This window comes from Coregonus clupeaformis, chromosome 30 (assembly GCF_020615455.1).
Source record: "Coregonus clupeaformis isolate EN_2021a chromosome 30, ASM2061545v1, whole genome shotgun sequence".
Lineage (NCBI taxonomy): Eukaryota > Metazoa > Chordata > Actinopteri > Salmoniformes > Salmonidae > Coregonus > Coregonus clupeaformis.
This window is the reverse complement of record NC_059221.1, coordinates 129,236-147,654: the sequence shown is the minus strand read 5'-3', so window position 1 is coordinate 147,654 and position 18,419 is coordinate 129,236. Positions and strand designations below refer to the sequence as shown.

At 41.2% G+C, this 18,419-nt stretch overlaps 1 pseudogene; it reads right to left on the bottom strand.

The window, feature by feature from the left end:
* LOC121546513 overlaps positions 1-18,419 on the bottom strand; it is a 48,500-nt pseudogene that overhangs the window by 12,645 nt on the left and 17,436 nt on the right.

Genomic DNA, 18,419 nt, shown 5'->3' with positions numbered 1-18,419 from the left:
TAAAGTATGTGTGAGCGGGGGCAACTGTAAGGAATCACACAGTCACACACCTCACGTTTATTAGTGTATGTACCTGCGACCGTACCCACACTATATTCTTAAACAATGTAAGTAAACCAAGTTCTGCCACTGCCATAACCATACCTGTACAGCAAATTCACAGCTGCAATCAAGAATAGACCAATGTGGGCCTCCCGAGTGGCGCAGCGGTCTAAGGCACTCCAGACCCGGGTTCGATTCCAGGCTGTGTCACAACTGTCGCCTACTTTCTCTCACGTTGTGACTTAGGGATGAATGATGTTCAATGAGCAGGTTGTAGAGCGCCCTCTTCAGGGAACCATTTACATTTTTTTTTTATGACCGCAAATGAGCAGATGTTTTTGTTCATTCTATGTTTTTCTACATTTACATTTTAGTCATTTAGCAGACGCTCTTATCCAGAGCGACTAACAGTGAGTGCATAGATTTTTTGATACTGGCCCCCCGTGGGAATCGAACCCACAACCCTGGCGTTGCAAGCGCCATGCTCTACCAAATGAGCTACACTAATATCAGCGCTTTATCTGTGGAATAAAGATCGATACAAATATTTCTGTGAAAGGCTAATAATTGGCCGATAATATTGGTCAACCGGTTTATCGTTCGGGCTCTAATGTTAGTCTAACGGCTCTATTAAATCAAGTCCAGTATCTGAATAGCATGGTTAAAGCAAAACACAGTACCCCCGGCTTTGATATAATACAGCCCTCGGTAACCCTCAGTTAGATAGTGAGGGAGAAACGTAACAATGCGAGTATACTCCATGGAGTCCGAAAAAAAGTGATCTGGTAACCTTTGACCTTTGTCTCCTAAAGGATGGGACAACGCACGTGTGGATGATCATACTTCAATATGCATGGCACACTCACTTCATCCTACAAGTTCATAGAAGTCACTTGATTCCACATCAATAAGAATGTACCCTAATAACTGTTCTGTCTCCATAAGCCTGGGTAACACTTATCATTTTACTCTCTTTATACTCTGCGTCAAGGGTTTTGTCCAAAAGTAATTCACTTTAGAATAAGTTTACATTACATTCAATTTGGACAGTGATACGAGCTGCGTTCCAATATGCTAAAATACTCTGACCCTCCTCTCCCTGCACTCTTTCCTTCATGATCATGGATAGTAGAAAGAACTGGATAGGTGACAGAAATAAGATGAACACCTATCAAGGTACTTTCAGATCATTGGTCATGAAAGAGAGGATATGAGAATAGTAGGATAATCAAGAGTCTATTGGGGTCATGGTGGGGTCAACATAGTCGCTCACACCTCCTTGTTGACGATGTCATCCAGGTCTGGAATGCTGACGTCGGCTTTGACCAGGGGGATCTTGTCCACCTCCTCCGGGAAGGGCCTCTGCTTGACGGTGTAGCGGATCCCCACGTCATCCTTGGGCGCCGGGCGGCCCTCAGGGACAAACACCTGCTGTAGGAGAGGAGAGACGAGGATGTTGAATTAGTGTGTATTATTACATCATGCTCAGTATAACAGTTGTGTATTACTATTAGAGTAGAGTATGGAATCAGCAGAGATTTTAGTAATAACAGTTGGTGTAAACAGCTACCACAAAATAAAGCCTCAAACATTTCAATATGCAAATAATCGCTTGTTAGCGTAGTACGCTAGCCATTTCATTTCTACCATTTTACTATTGGTAATAGGGCAAGCACCCCCTTACAAGCACCCCCTAATCCTTTTGTGTGGAAGCAAAACTCTCATACCCCTAATCCTTTTGTGTGGAAGCAAAACTCTCATACCCCTAATCCTTTTGTGTGGAAGCAAAACTCTCATACCCCTAATCCTTTTGTGTGGAAGCAAAACTCTCATACCCTTTCCACACTACTGAGCTAAGCAAAGCCAAGCCAAACTGTACTATGACAATATCAGAGCCAGAACAGTACAGTTCGGGTCATTAAGGTAGTGTGAAAGGGTATAAGAGTAAATACTCTGTCTGCCTCACAGACAGACCAAGGCGGACCAGTGGGCCAACTAACTGGTCTCACCCTCTGGTTGGCCCGTGCTTCTCTGGGCTGGTGGAAGAGCTGCATGGTTTCAGGCGTGTCGGCCAGCCATGCCCCGGATTAGGACAGTCACTGACGGGCTGGGGTCTGCAGACAGTGGAGAAGCAGTTACACCAGGGTTCCCAGTGAAAGTGGAAACCGTCTGCTGGTTTGAGGCAAAATGGGTGCCTGACTTGCCTCCTGCCATTGAGATGCCTACTCACTTTCATAAGCCACTATCCTATTTGCATTTATGTATCTGTTTTATTTAGCTGTTCATTGTGCCAGGTGAGTGTCATGATTGAGAAACTTAGCAAAACAAAGCTTGATTTTGAGTACAAAGTAACACAAGCATCAACCAACAGATACGACAAAAACAACAGCAACATGCAACTACTTATACAACTGAAAATAGTTAATAAACCTAGTTGTTACATGTCAAAAGCAATACAGTGCACTACGCTTATAGTGAATATGGTTATAGTATGCAACTGCTTATAGTGACTAAATTCTCCTGCACGGATGTGATCACTATAAGAGGAATGTACTGTACTTGCAGTTTATCCAAATAAAGTGAAAGCCCAGCTCTTTTTAAAAAGGGAGGTCTGGTTTTGTCAGTTCTGCTCAGTCCCACTCACTCTGCTCATTGCCCAACGGTTGCTCCAGCATGGACAGGATGACGGAGTTGTCCAGGACAAAGTAGCGGAAGTTGCTGGGTCCTGTGGCGCTGAGGCGGGCGTAGCGGATCAGAGTATCCTCGTTCAGCAGGCTGCAGGTGGAGGCTGGGCCACTGGGGGAGGGGAAGGCCCCCAGGACCTGCATGATACTGGACAACAACAAAAACAACAAACAACAAGAGAGAGAGGGGAGGTTGGTTCAAAGTGGCTAGACTGATACCCAGACGGGAGCAATAAACAGTATTTATTTAGTTAGGTATTATTGGACCATGTGCAATTTTGGCCAGAAATACAAGGGTCATGTTCATCAAGGCAAACCGTAGCAAAACGTTTTGAAACAGAAAACAAAAATCTATTTCTTAACGGACAAGTCTGGGTAGATCCACCCTGTATCAACAATTTTCCTTCATTTTGATGCCTAATGAACACAACCCAGGTGTTTAGTGCACTGTGCTGGGTTTAGAATCTCACCAGGAGAGGGTGGCCTCGGCTGCATCCTGAACCCTCATGGAGGCCGGGTTGTGCCCCTTCTCGCCCTTGTGCCTCACCTCCTGCTCTTGTTTAGACTTGCTGCCTGAGATACCGAGCTCTACGATCTCCAACACCTCCACCAGACAGTCCTGACAGAGAGAGACAGGTCAAATACAGGAAACACTCCACACAGGCAGACATGTGGTCAATACCAAACATGGTCATAATAATATATTAATAATAATAATATGCCATTTAGCAGACGCTTTTATCCAAAGCGACTTACAGTCATGTGTGCATACATTTTTACGTATGGGTGGTCCCGGGGATCGAACCCACTACCCTGGCGTTACAAGCGCCATGCTCTACCAATTGAGCTACAGAAGACCACATAAATGGTCATAAATGGTCCTACTTGACCAACATGGTCAGACATGGTCCTACAACAAACACATCGCTCATAAAATGGTTAATAAACAAATACAGTGAGGTCCAAAGGTATTTGGACATTGAAATGTTTTGTTGTTTTGGCTCTGTATTTCAGCACTTTGGATTTGAAATTATACAATGACTATGAGGTTAAAGTGCAGACTGTCAGCTTCAATTTTAGAGTATTTTCATCCATATCGGGTGAACCGTTTAGAAATTACAGCACTTTTTGTACATACTCCCCCCCCATTTTAGGGAAAAAAAAGTATTTGGACAAATTCATTTATGTGTATTAAAGGAGTCAAAACTTTAGTATTTGGTCCCATATTCCTAGCACGCAATGACTACTTCAAGCTTGTAACTCTAGAAACGTGTTGGATGCATTTGCAGTTTGTTTTGGTTGTCTTTTTAAGATTATTTTGAGCCCAATAGAAATGAATGGTAAATAATGTAGTGCGTCATTTTGGAGTCACTTTTATTATAAATAAGAATAGAATGTTTCTAAACACTTCTACATTAACATGGATTCTACCATATTTACTGATAATCATGAATGAATCATGAAGAGTGCAAAAGAGAAATGCTAACCTCCCCTGTTGTTGGTAATGGTAAGTAGTTGGCATGTCTTGGGGGTATGATCTTTGTGCCTCAAAAAATGTGTCACTGTCCAAATACTTTTGGACCTCACTGGTTGACACTCAAACACATCAGCCATATACATTCCTAATAAACAAACTTTGGTCATGCATGGTTTTTCTCATCAAACATTGTTAAACATCGTCAATACTAAAGAAAGAGCACATTTAGTCTTCCTCGACAAACCAAACACAGACTTATTTAGTCTTATGAAACAGAACCAGGTTCCTGAGAAACAGCCACAAACTATCCTGTATCACTGCCTGTCAGTGGCGATTTTAGCATGTAAATCTTGGTGGGGCAAACAAAACATAAAAATTGTATGCCAGCAAAGCCACTAAACAACATAACACTAAACAACACATTCATCGCACTATAACAGTGACAAATGGTGCCCACAAACTGTTAGGGCCCTACATAAAGCTGTCCCAACAGCAGAGCTTTCTTTTCAGCACCATGGAGTGAATCCTTACCACCGCTACACCTGGCTATCAGTGGAGCCTTCTCTGGCAGCGAAAGAGTTCATTCAGCCTCATTTACCGCCTTTTTAAAAACATTGCTGATATGGCTGACTTGCTTAAACAAATGTGGTTTCTAATGACAATTGAGATGTACAAACTATGGCATAAGGGGACGACGAGCGTATAAGAGAAAGGGACTAAATTATTTGGGTGAGGCACATGGGCTACTAACAGCTTACTACACAACATACACTTAGTATTACTTTCTTAGCTACAGTATACATATCTCCCTGGCATATTACATCATTTATGCAGCAGCATACAATACATTTTTGGACTCACCTTGTTGTGCTGTGCTCACTTGAACAGGAAGGTGGCGCGGCGGTCCGTCGTGGGCAAATTTTGTCATCAAAGTCTGGCATTCTCTTGATTTATGGTGCTTTCAAGACAACTGGAAACATAGAAAAAAACAAGGTTGAATCATGACGTCAGTGATCTTCAGGTCGGAGCTCCAGAAAGAGACTTGGAATTCCGAGTTGGATAACCGTTTAAAACGTATTTTTCCAGTCTGAGCTTGTTTTTGTCTGAGTTCCCAGTTGTCTTGAACTCACTGAAGTCTGAGATTTCCCAGTTCCAAGTTTCCAGTTGTTTTGAACGCGGCAGAAGTCATGCTGGATTGACAGCATGGCCAATGTATTCAACCTTTTCTGGCCCATGGTGTGTGAATGTTTATCCTTTTAAGCTTGGAAAAGAGACCCTTAAACCCAGACTTGGACCACACACCCACTCCACTGAATAGCAAGCTATTGATTGCTTTGCAACACTTGCAGGTTGCCACTGATTCCTTCCAAACCAATCATTGTTGAATTTGCGATCATTTCCAACTAGGCTGAAACACCTGCATTTTGTCATCAAGGAAAAGGGTGGCTATTTGAAGAATCTCAAATATAAAATATATTTTGATTTGTTGAACACTTTTTTGGTTACTACATGATTCCATGTGTGTCATTTCATAATTTTGATGTCTTCACTATTAAGGACTGTAGCTCTTAACAGTTTTCCAAAAATGTTACTTTTAACAAACACACTAACATTTCAGTTTCCATCATGAAAACATTTCCTGTAATGTTTTAAGTGTCCTGTATTATATTTCTGTCATGTATTATGTATTTTCCGTGAGTATTTTTAAATTTAAATTTTATGATGTAAATTCTGCATTTCTTCAGTTTTATCTGTGAGCAATAATCAATCAACTCAAACTCAAAGAACACACGCCACATTGATCACAGCGCTATTTAGTTTGGGATGCTGTCTACCTACCTTCTCATTCAGCATGTCAGGGTGCTCTGTCAGCCACACACACAGGCACTGGAAGGCTGCTACAATCATAGAGTGGAGGTCTCGGGAGTGGAGGGGGGGCCGGCCGGCTACACTGGTACACGATGTAACCGCACACTGAGCTGACCGCACGCTTACGGTGAGTCCACACACGCCTTCACCTTGGCCAGGCCAGCCAGTAGCTCCAGGGCAGCCAGCGAGATGCTCATTTCAGACCTCCACTGGGAGTTGAGCCTCTGGGTGACCAGGTGGATGCTGGTTAAAGGATGTAAACCCCGAAACACCACCACCAAACACCACCACCATAGATAGAGGAGGACAGGGAGAACAAGGTTGCAAGTTAGAACAAACAAGCTATATTTACCAGTGTGAACCTAAGTGTGAACCTAAAGGCGTCAGCATACAGTGGGGAAAACATTTATTTAGTCAGCCACCAATTGTGCAAGTTCTCCCACAGGCCTCTCTCATCTTTTTAAGTTGGAGAACTTGCACAATTGGTGGCTGACTAAATACTTTTTTCCCCCACTGTACCTATGATGAAAATTACAGGCCACTCATCTTTTTAAGTGGGAGAACTTGCACAATTGGTGGCTGACTAAATACTTTTTTTCCCCACTGTACTTTAGTTCGGCTGGCGCCTAGCCGAACGAGTGTGCTCGCATACTCCCTTTAAAGACCTTCGCTTGAAAAACACGGAAATAGTATGGTTTGTCCATTTTGAGACGCTGTTACCAGTATACACGTCCTCAAAATAGTCTGAATTAATCTAAGATAACTCCAGAAATCTTTCATACATTTATGTTTTTGCTGAAGAGATCTTAGTCACGCAATTTTACATCTAACTAAGATGTTTGGTGCAGTATTTTTCTATGAAAAAATGTGCATGAAAACGAGTCATCTCTCGTTGAATGACAAATACTTTTTGAAGAATCCCTACTGTTCAATGTTGGCACAATGATATAAAAGAAAAATCAAAAGATCAATACACCAGCGTTTTGATGATAGAGTTCTATCAACAAGAAAAGCAAAATTAGTAGATGAACTCAGCATAACCGCACTAACTGTACTATTTGTGACATAAATTGAGTATGTAGTACGCTTCTTGGTCATAGTATGGATAGTTAGTATGCCAAATGTTCCCGGATGTCATACTACATTCGCCAAAATACGAAGTATACAAGCAGTGGACACTATTTCTGTGCTTTTAGGGCCCATAATGCAATTCTTCAGAAAATGGCCGTGGCTTCACAATGTTTTCAGATTTGAAGAAAATGGCAGAAAATATGCATCCAAAGTCCAACGAGAGCAGATACAAATTCATTGCTTTAACTAATTATGACAAATGTTAAGAAAATGTTAAGCAATGTTATAAAGTAATGACTTTTCAAATAAGTTATGTTACACGTTATGATGGCTGACAATTTGTTAGTTATGCTATCCTTATGAACCGCATAGCATATCATTACAGCTATATGTACCGGTAATATATGTTAGCTAGCTACCTAACGTTAGTTGGCTACTAATACATCAAACTTGCCAGTATATTAACTATATGCCATCTAACTACCCAACGTTTATTGATTCGATTTATTCACATAATTCTTAGCTTAGCTAAATGGTATCGTTGTTGAGCGTTCTCAATGGACATTGTTAATTCGAGTTCGTTCGTAAATTCACTCTGGCAATCTACTCCGATTTCAGAGCACTCTCGTCAATGTGCCAGAGCGCAAAATAAATGTTGAATTTACGAACGCTCAACACACGTTGAATATGGCCGGTGTCAGTAAACGTCGGAAAAAAAGCGTAATTAAATTGTTGCCAGCAGCACAGTTACAGTCACCAACATTGGATAACATGAAAACAGCCTAACCAGCTCTGCTAGGGTGAGTAAAAATGGTCAGAGTGAGCTGTTCTCTCATTTGTGTCTGGAAGTAGCTAGCAAGCTAGCCACTATAGCCAGTTAGCTTGGGTGCTTGACTGCCGTTGTGAGGTCAGAACAATCGGATCAACCCTACTTCTTGGCCAGAGCGTCCAGTGTGCGCTCTGAACCGTCTGAATTTACGAACACCCAAAGTCGTAAGATGTCTAGCTAGTAATTTGTTATGCTAACAAGAGGTTGCATAGCAACAGCATCAACTTCCAGTAGACAGGCGAAGGTCAACTGAAAGGTTACTGTTTGTTTACAGTATACTAAAATGAACTAATAGTATATACTAATGTAGTATATACTCATTAAGTATACAGTATGTTAGTATGGGTATTCGAACACAGCTTGGGTATGTGAATATGTTGATAGAATGTGTACGTATGCTTTGATGGCAGGTTTGAAAATGGTTATCGTTGGTCATTCGAAGAGTGAGTGTAGCGGGGAAAGGGAGCTCGAAATAGGCTAAATTTACCCCAAGGGAAAAGTATTAAATTCAGCAGGGTAACAGGGGCAGAATCGAAAGCGATTACTGCCCATTTCTCTTCTCTGACCATAGGACCAGTAATAATACCCGGATAATGTTACATGGCGAATGGGTGTGGAACCAATTTTGGGGTTGGAAGAATCTAGGCGAAATGCCAGGGGAATGGATTGTATTAAGGTAACAAGTAAAAATTACCAGGCCAAACATTCCTTGCAAGCTCAGAATACCTTTGTTTTTTTGTTTTTTTTATCTCGTGAGACACTTTATTCCGTCTTATTCTGAAATAGATGTATAGAATTGACGAAAGGGAGGAGGGGTCACGAAAGATTAGAGTGGCGTTAATATTGTGAGAAATTGTTTGTAGAGTTTTGAAAAAGCAATTGTGTCAGGTGCCAGCATTGGGGTTTGTTCATAAAAATGAAGGACATTGTAGTGCGGTGGTTACGTAAAATCACGGGGGAAAAGAGAGACCAGTCATATACGGGAGTAAATCGTTAGACTCAGTGGCAAGAGAAAAGCCGCCGTGTCTAAGTGCTACATAAAGGGTACATAAACTTTGGGATGGATTAAAACACAAATGATTAATGAGTGAAGGGAGGACAGTGGCCTCCCTGTGAACAGAGGTTATCATGTTTTGTTTTGTCTGTAATTAAAAACGTTTTGTTCAGCTGGTAAAGTAACGTTAGACGGAAAGACAGAGGGCTTTCTGAGTTGAAGGAAACAGATATGTAGACTAGTGAAGGTAACAAAGAAAATGGGAAGTTTATTGGAAAGTAAGAATACGAATTTTGAATTGTTTGGACTGATTAAGATTTAGCAAAGTGAAAACTAACGAAATGTTTATTTTCTCTCTCTTTTAAATGTTTCCCGAGGTTGTTGTCTTGGGAGAACAGTTTGTGAAATTCTGCAGTTTTATAAAGTATAAAGGTTTCCGGATCCGGCCATAGAGGGAGCTCTCAAATAAGTAAGGCCTGGCCATTTCTTAGTTTTTGCCCTACGTTTTACCGCACACACACAACCCACCCGTTATGAATATTTGTTAGTGGTGTTAATACCGTGTTTGTTTTATTGTGTGTTTATTTTATTTTTTGGGTTGTAAACCAGGTACGCAGAATGATGGGGGAAAAAAAAAATTATGGTTTCGGAAGTACAGGGAAAGAAAATACTTAATAGTGTTGAATGTCCTTTGTCCTGACTTTCTGGTGAGGCTTGATCAACCTCACTAGAAATGATAGAGACATTGGGTGAGATTTAAGTTGTTTGAAGAATCTACAGTCTCTCTTTAGAATTTCCATGACAACGGTCCAAATAATGATGATCCACGCTTCTTTGAAAATATATATAATAATTTATCAAGCCTACAAGCAATGCAAGACTATTATTATGGTGGGAGATAATACGGTTATAAAGACTTCAATGGATCATAAAGGAAATCACATTACAAACTATCACCCTCATGCACTTAAGGAAATCACAAATATCACAGATATATTGGAACTAGTGGATATATGGAGGCTTAAATATCCTGACCTAGTGAGACATACATGGCGGAGGCTCAATCAAGCTAGTCGTCATGACTACTTTCTTATGTCATTCTTGCTGGCACCAAAAGTAAAAAGTGTCGATAGGGGACAGAACGCAGTTGGACCATCAAATATTTGGCATCTACATTACTCTTACAGAATTTTCACGTGGGCGAGGACGTTGGAAATGTAATCAAAGCCTATTGGATGACAACTTGTTTTTAACCAGGACAGAAGGATTTATAACTGACTTTTTCCGACATAACATAGGTACAGCAGATCCCCTTATGTATGGGACACCTTTAAAATGTGCATTTATAGGCCATGCAATTCAATATTCATCTTTTAAAAAAAGGAAATAGAGGGACTAACAGTACAGATAGATAGCAATAAAAACTGTACCATAGTGGCACAGAATAAGTTAGAGGAAAAACTAAAAGAAATGGGGGAACTTATTCAAGAAAGATCAAGTGTAATAGATTATAAAAAATTAAGCGAACTGGATGGAATATGGGGAAAAATGCACCAAATTATTTTGTAATCTTCAACATAGAAATGCTACCAAGAAGAATTGACTGAAACTTGTTACAAATGACAGTCGCCCATGATTCACCAAACTATATTTTGAAAGAGGAAGCAAAGTACTTTAAGCACATGTTTTCGTTTCAGTTTCCTCCATCTCCACTGACTGAAGTTAATTGTAAGTATTTTTTTCTATGAATAATGTAAAATGAACAGCTGTACAGAAAGACTCACGTGAAGGCCAAATTACAGAGGAGGAACTTCTTGATGCAATTAAAGTCTGTAAGTCCGGAAAAACTCCAGGGCTGGATGGTATACCAGCTGAGGTATATCAAACCTTTTTTGATGTACTCCGAGGACTGTTAATAGCATGTTTTAAACACTCCCATAAAAATTGTAGATTATCAGATACTCAACAAAGTCTGATTTCACCATTACTGAAACAGGACCCAGGTGGTAAATACAAAGATCCAGTCCATGAAAAAAATTGTGAGGCAAAAATTCTAGCAAAATGCATAGAGCATAGAATTAAAAAGGTATTGTCAGATATGAATCATCCTAATCAGGCAGGTTTTTTTTACATGGATGATACACTGGAGATAATAAGTAAAGCACTGGAAACAATAGAACACTGAAAAACCTGGGAAACCAGGCCTGGTATTTATAGCTGACTTTTAAAAGGATTTTGATAAAGTACGACTGGAATTGATATATACACATTCCTGGAATATTTCAAATTTGGAGAATCTCTTATACAATGGGTTAAAGTTATGTATAGTAACCCTAGGTGTAAAATAGTAAATGATGGCTACTTCTCAGAAAGTATTAAAAACTGTCAAGAGGAGTAAAACAAGGTTGTCCACGATCGGCATATCTATTTATTATGGCCATCAAAATGTTAGCTATTAAAATCAGATCCAACAATAACATCAAGGGGCTAGAAACACAGACCTTAAAAATTAAGGTGTCATTGTATGCTGATGATTCATGTTTTCTTTTAAATCCACAACTTGGATAGCCATAGCCTCATAGAGGATCTAGATAATTTGTCTAACCTCTCTGGATTACAACCAAATTATGATAAATGTACTATATTACGTATTGGATCAAAAAATATATACAACTTTTACATTACTGTGTAGTTTACCAATAAAATGGTCTGACAGTGATGTGGATATATTCGGTATTCATATCCCGAAAGAAAGAAATTCTCTCACTACAATGAATGTTAATAAAAAGTTAGCAAAAATAGATAAGATCTTGCTACCATAACCAGTTTAATTTAGGGACCCAAAAATTGACAGCTAGGCAATACAGATTGCAAAATGGTAGGGAGATTTTCGATGTACCGATTCCATGGCACATGGTTTATGAACGCCAGATTCAAAACTTAGAATTTTTCAATTTAAATTATTATACAAAATTATTGCAACCAATAGAATGTTATATATATGGGAGACAACCATCCCAGCTCTGCAGATTTTGCTGTGATGAGACAGACTCATTACATCATTTGTTTTGGTACTGTCCATGTGTAGCTTGTTTTTGGTCGCAGGTTCAGGAATGGCTGAATAATTGCAACATTTACCTGGAGTTAACTCTGCAAATACACTGCATTCGGAAAGTATTCAGACCCCTTGACTTTTTCCACATTTTGTTACGTTACAGCCTTATTCGAAAGTTGTATTTTTCCCCTCACCAATCTACACACAATACCCCATAATATAATGACAAAGCAAAAACAGGTTTCTAGAAATTCTTGCAAAATGTATCAAAAATAAAAAATGGAAATATCACATTTACATAAGCATTTAGACCCTTTACTAAGTACTTTGTTGAAGCACCTTTGGCATCGATTACAGCCTCGAGTCTTCTTGGGTATGACGCAACAAGCTTGGCACACCTGTATTTGGGGAGTTTCTCCATTCTTCTCTGCAGATCCTCTCAAGCTTTGTCAGGTTGGATGGGGAGCATTGCTCCACAGCCATTTTCAGGTCTCTCCAGAGATGTTCGATCGGGTTCAAATCCGGGCTCTGGCTGGGCCAATCAAGGACATTCAGAGACTTGTTCCGAAGCCACTACTGCGTTGTCTTGGCTGTGTGCTTAGGGTCATTGTCCTGTTGGAAGGTGAACCTTCACCCCAGTCTGAGGTCCTGAGCAGGTTTTCATCAAGGATCTCTCTGTACTTTGCTCCTTTCATCTTTCCCTTGATCCTGACTAGTCTCCCAGTCCCTGCTGTTGAAAAACATCCCCACCGCATGATGTTGCCACCACCATGCTTCACCGTAGGGATGATGCCAGGTTTCCTCCAGATGTGACGATTGGCATTCAGGCCAAAGAGTTTAATCATGGTTTCATCAGACCCGAGAACCTTGTTTCTCATGGTTGAGAGTCATTTAGGTGCCTTTTGGCAAACTCCAAGCAGGCTGTCATGTGCCTTTTACTGAGGAGTGGCTTCCATCTGGCCACTATACCATAAAGGCCTGATTGGTGGAGTGCTGCAGAGATGGTTGTCCCTCTGGAAGGTTCTCCCATCTCCACAGAGGAACTCTGGAGCACTGTCAGAGTGACCATCGGGTTCTTGGTCAACTCTCTGACCAAGGCCCTTCTCCACCGATTTCTCAGTTTGGCAGAGTCTTGGTGAATCCACATTTCTTCTATTTAGGAATGATGGAGACCACTGTGTTCTTGGGGACCTTCAATGCTGCAGACATGTTTTGGTACCCTTCCCCAGATCTGTTCCAGTTGACAGTGCTTTTACATGCAGCGTCAACTGTGGGACCTTATATAGACAGGTGTGTGCCTTTCCAAATCATGTTCAATCAATTCAATTTACCACAGGTGGACTCCAAACAAGTTGTAGTAACATCTCAAGGATGATCAATGGAAACAGGATACACCTGAGCTCAATTTCGAGTCTCACAGCAAAGGGTCTGAATAATTATGTAAATAAGGTATTTCTGCATTTCTTAAAACCTGTTTTTATTATGGGGTATTGATTAGGAAAAAATGTAATTTAATCCATTTTAGAATAAGGCTGTAACGTAACTAAATGTGGAAAAAGTCAAGTGGTCTGAATACTTTCCGAATGCACTGTAGCACAGCTGGGTGATCTGAAAAGTCATACTCAATAATATAATAATACTCTTGGCAAATATTGTTATCTTTAATTTAAAATATATGAGAATAGAAAGGTTCAGAACTTTTGTGAAACATCACAGCACTAGTTGTCCATTAGTTTACTCCAATTAGGGGAGGGGTGGTAGGGTTAGGGGAAAATAAAGGATTTATATTTTATTTTTAGATGTATTTAAAAATATACAGTACCAGTCAAAAGTTTGGACACACCTACTCATTCCAGGGATTTTATTTATTTTTACTATTCTCTACATTGTAGAATAATAGTGAAGACATCAAAACTATGAAATAACACATATGGAATCATGTAGTAACCGAAAAAGTGTTCAACAAATCAAAATACACTGCTCAAAAAAATAAAGGGAACACTTAAACAACACAATGTAACTCCAAGTCAATCACACTTCTGTGAAATCAAACTGCCCACTTAGGAAGCAACACTGATTGACAATACATTTCACATGCTGTTGTGCAAATGGAAAAGACAACAGGTGAAAATTATAGGCAATTAGCAAGACACCCCCAATAAAGGACTGGTTTTGCAGGTGGTGACCACAGACCACTTCTCAGTTCCTATGCTTCCTGGCTGATGTTTTTGTCACTTTTGAATGCTAGCGGTGCTTTCACTCTAGTGGTAGCATGAGACGGAGTCTACAACCCACACAAGTGGCTCAGGTAGTGCAGCTCATCCAGGATGGCACATCAATGCGAGCTGTGGCAAGAAGGTTTGCTGTGTCTGTCAGCGTAGTGTCCAGAGCATGGAGGCGCTACCAGGAGAAAGGCCAGTACATCAGGAGACGTGGAGGAGGCCGTAGGAGGGCAACAACCCAGCAGCAGGACTGCTACCTCCGCCTTTGTGCAAGGAGGAGCAGGAGGAGCACTGCCAGAGCCCTGCAAAATTACCTCCAGCAGGCCACAAATGTGCATGTGTCTGCTCAAACGGTCAGAAACAGACTCCATGAGGGCCCGACGTCCACAGGTGGGGGTTGTGCTTACAGCCCAACACCGTGCAGGACGTTTGGCATTTGCCAGAGAACACCAAGATTGGCAAATTCGCCAGTCGCCCTGTGCTCTTCACAGATGAATGCAGGTTCACACTGAGCACGTGACAGACATGACAGAGTCTGGAGACGCCGTGGAGAACGTTCTGCTGCCTGCAACATCCTCCAGCATGACCGGTTTGGCGGTGGGTCAGTCATGGTGTGGGGTGGCATTTCTTTGGGGGGCCGCACAGCCCTCCATGTGCTCGCCAGAGGTAGCCTGACTGCCATTAGGTACCGAGATGAGATCCTCAGACCCCTTGTGAGACCATATGCTGGTGCGGTTGGCCCTGGGTTCCTCCTAATGCAAGACAATGCTAGACCTCATGTGGCTGGAGTGTGTCAGCAGTTCCTGCAAGAGGAAGGCATTGATGCTATGGACTGGCCCGCCCGTTCTCCAGACCTGAATCCAATTGAGCACATCTGGGACATCATGTCTCGCTCCATCCACCAACGCCACGTTGCACCACAGACTGTCCAGGAGTTGGCGGATGCTTTAGTCCAGGTCTGGGAGGAGATCCCTCAGGAGACCATCCGCCACCTCATCAGGAGCATGCCCAGGCGTTGTAGGGAGGTCATACAGGCACGTGGAGGCCACACACACTACTGAGCCTCATTTTGACTTGTTTTAAGGACATTACATCAAAGTTGGATCAGCCTGTAGTGTGGTTTTCCACTTTAATTTTGAGGGTGACTCCAAATCCAGACCTCCATGGGTTGATAAATTTGATTTCCATTGATAATTTGTGTGTGATTTTGTTGTCAGCACATTCAACTATGTAAAGAAAAAAGTATTTAATAAGATTATTTCATTCATTCAGATCTAGGATGTGTTATTTTAATGTTACCTTTATTTTTTTGAGCAGTGTATATTTTATACTTGTGATTCGTCAAAGTAGCCACCCTTTGATTTGATGACAGCTTTGTTTTAAAAAACTTCACAAAATATCGTCATAATATATGCAAACTCTACCGAACTACGGACTCCTTAAGTGTTCCTGCAGTAAAGAGGGAAACATGCCTTCAGGTCCACACTTGCTACTGGCTAATAAGTCCTTGTTCTCACTTCCATCCTAACCTGTTGGTCCAGATCTATCTGTGCGTTGACAGTCAGAGGAGTTGACTAAAGCACATGCAGATGGATAATCATCGGGCAATAAGCAGGCTGCCATACCACTGCACACAGGTGTAGAGAAATATCTATCAGATGCAGTAGGAACTGGAGGTTTAACAAGCAAGAATACTAGAATGAACAGAACAGGCAAGAATCCTAGAATAAAGAGAGAAATTGGTATACTTTCATTTACACTTCTAAAGGAGTTTGTAAGGGAACTTTATCACTTAATAACTCTCATATCACATTTGGTCAAACAGTGAAAATCAGTATAGAGGCCGGGATAGTCTTTTCTCATTCAAGTAGCACAGCATCACAGCAAATAAGTTGTGTTGACATCACATACAGATAGTTTTTACCCAGCGCTTTTTAACTCTGTATATCACTTTCACCACGTTGGCTATGAAACATACAGTATTGTTAATACAGAGTTGCATTTCTGGAACATTGACCAGGTGGTGTCAGTACTTGTGAATGGTAACAGCAAAAGGATTCAATATCTGAGTGAAATAAAAAAAATAGGCTAAATGTGGTTATTGTAGTAATGGCTATTGTGCTAATACTACAAAACATCCCAAGTCTGACCTTGGCATTATTACAGTAATAATAATAATAATAATAATAATACAATTATCATAGTAATAGTAATAATAGATTAAAGCAAACATGCTATGGCTAGCTAATTAGCATGTAGTAAGTCCTGTGTGGCTACAATTAGTTAGCATGATTACAATGCTAACACTCGCTAGTTAGCAAGTAGTAGGCCTAGCTAAGTGCTTTACCGTAGTCCCGGAGCAGAGCCTGGGCCGGGCGCTCTGAGTCTGGGCTGGTGGACTCAGGGCCAGGGCTGCCCCCGCTGGTGAAGCGGATTCCACTGCTAGTGCGGCTGTGTCCCCTCAGCCCCACGTGGCTCCCATCCACACTGGCCTGGTACCATACAAACCCAAGGAGAGAGACAGAGGGCCTTAGCAAAGCTTACACATTCAACTCCATTGCACCACACTGATATCAAGGTGCTTAAAGTCCCAGTACAGTCAAAAACGTGATTTTCCTGTGTTTTATATATATTTCCATTACATTTTAGTCATTTAGCAGATGCTCTTATCCAGAGCGACTTACAGTTAGTGAGTGCATACATTTTCCATACTGGCCCCCCGTGGGAATCTAACCCACAACCCTGGCGTTGCAAGCGCCATGCTCTACCAACTGAGCTACAGGAGGCCTGAGCTTGGAATAATACTGTGAAATTGTGAAAATTATGATAATGCCCTTTTAGTGTAAGAGCTATTTGAAAAGACCACCTGAAATTTCAGCCTGTTTTGGTAGGATGGAGTTTTGACCTGCCTGGTGACATCACCAGGCGGTAAATGTGTTAATAGACCAATAGGAATGAGTTCCAAACTCCCAGACAGTCCTAGCAAAATTCTTGCTTGAGAAATTCCTCTTCGCTGAGAAGATATTTTTGTTTCTTTTTGACCATTTTAATTGAAAACAATCACAGTAAGGTACTCAATTGTTTCCAGAAATGATTTGATAATGAGATAAAAACGGCTTCATTGGACCTTTACATTTATAAATGACGGTTGGTAGGTTTATATCAACACTGACAGAATTGATAAAGGTCTCACCGTTTCATTCTGTGCCCCTATGGACTCCAACAGTGCAGAGTCTTGGACGATATTGAGCATCGCACCTGAAAGGATGAAAATGATATATTAAATACACCTAATGGAGAAAAAAGTGAGGATTACAAACAGAAGGATAAAGAGAGAGAGCGAGAGAGTGTGTAGTGGAGGTGTATGGTAGTGAGGGACAGACCTAGGATGAGATGGGTGTTGTTGGGGTCAGTCTCTGTCTGCAGGGCTGCGATTAGGACGTTGACCAGACGTAGTCTCAGGGACAGGAAGGACACGGACTGGTCGTGGGGCGTCCCATCATCCTCACTGAACTTCCCTTCCAGAAGGACCTACGCATCAATCAACAAATCACTCAATCAACATACACAGAACACAAAATCAAGCCAACATAACAACAACAACTGAAGTTAACACAACACTTTACACAACAACTCTAGCACACCTGAATCAACTAATCATCAATGCCTTGACTTGTCGAATCAGGTGTGTTTGTGTTGGAATAGATCAAACATGTGAAACAGCTGATGGTCTCAGTGGACTAGGTTGAGAAACACTTTAGTAGCCTACATCATGTTGTATTGTAGTCAAATCAGCCAAAGCTAGACTAATGCAACATTTCCTACCTCGGACTTGACGTTGCCAAAGTGGTGTGGGAGAGGCAGCATGTAGGATGTGGATTGAAGCCCTCCTCAGGTCCGTGGGATTCACATACAGCTTGAATTTAGACAGTTCCCTGGAGGAGGAGGTTGGACCATAGAGTTAGAATTTCTAGATCAGATTCCCAGACTTCTATTTCTATGTTCAGTTGATGCTCAAGTATTTCCTGTCAATGGCATTAGTTAACATTACAGATATGATCAGCCCCTGGGCAACTTCACCTGCATTCGGATGGTCACAGTAAAGCACCAGAATGATCTGGATATTGTACATTCATTTAACAGCTAAATATACTATTGGGTCTTTTTCCAATAGTA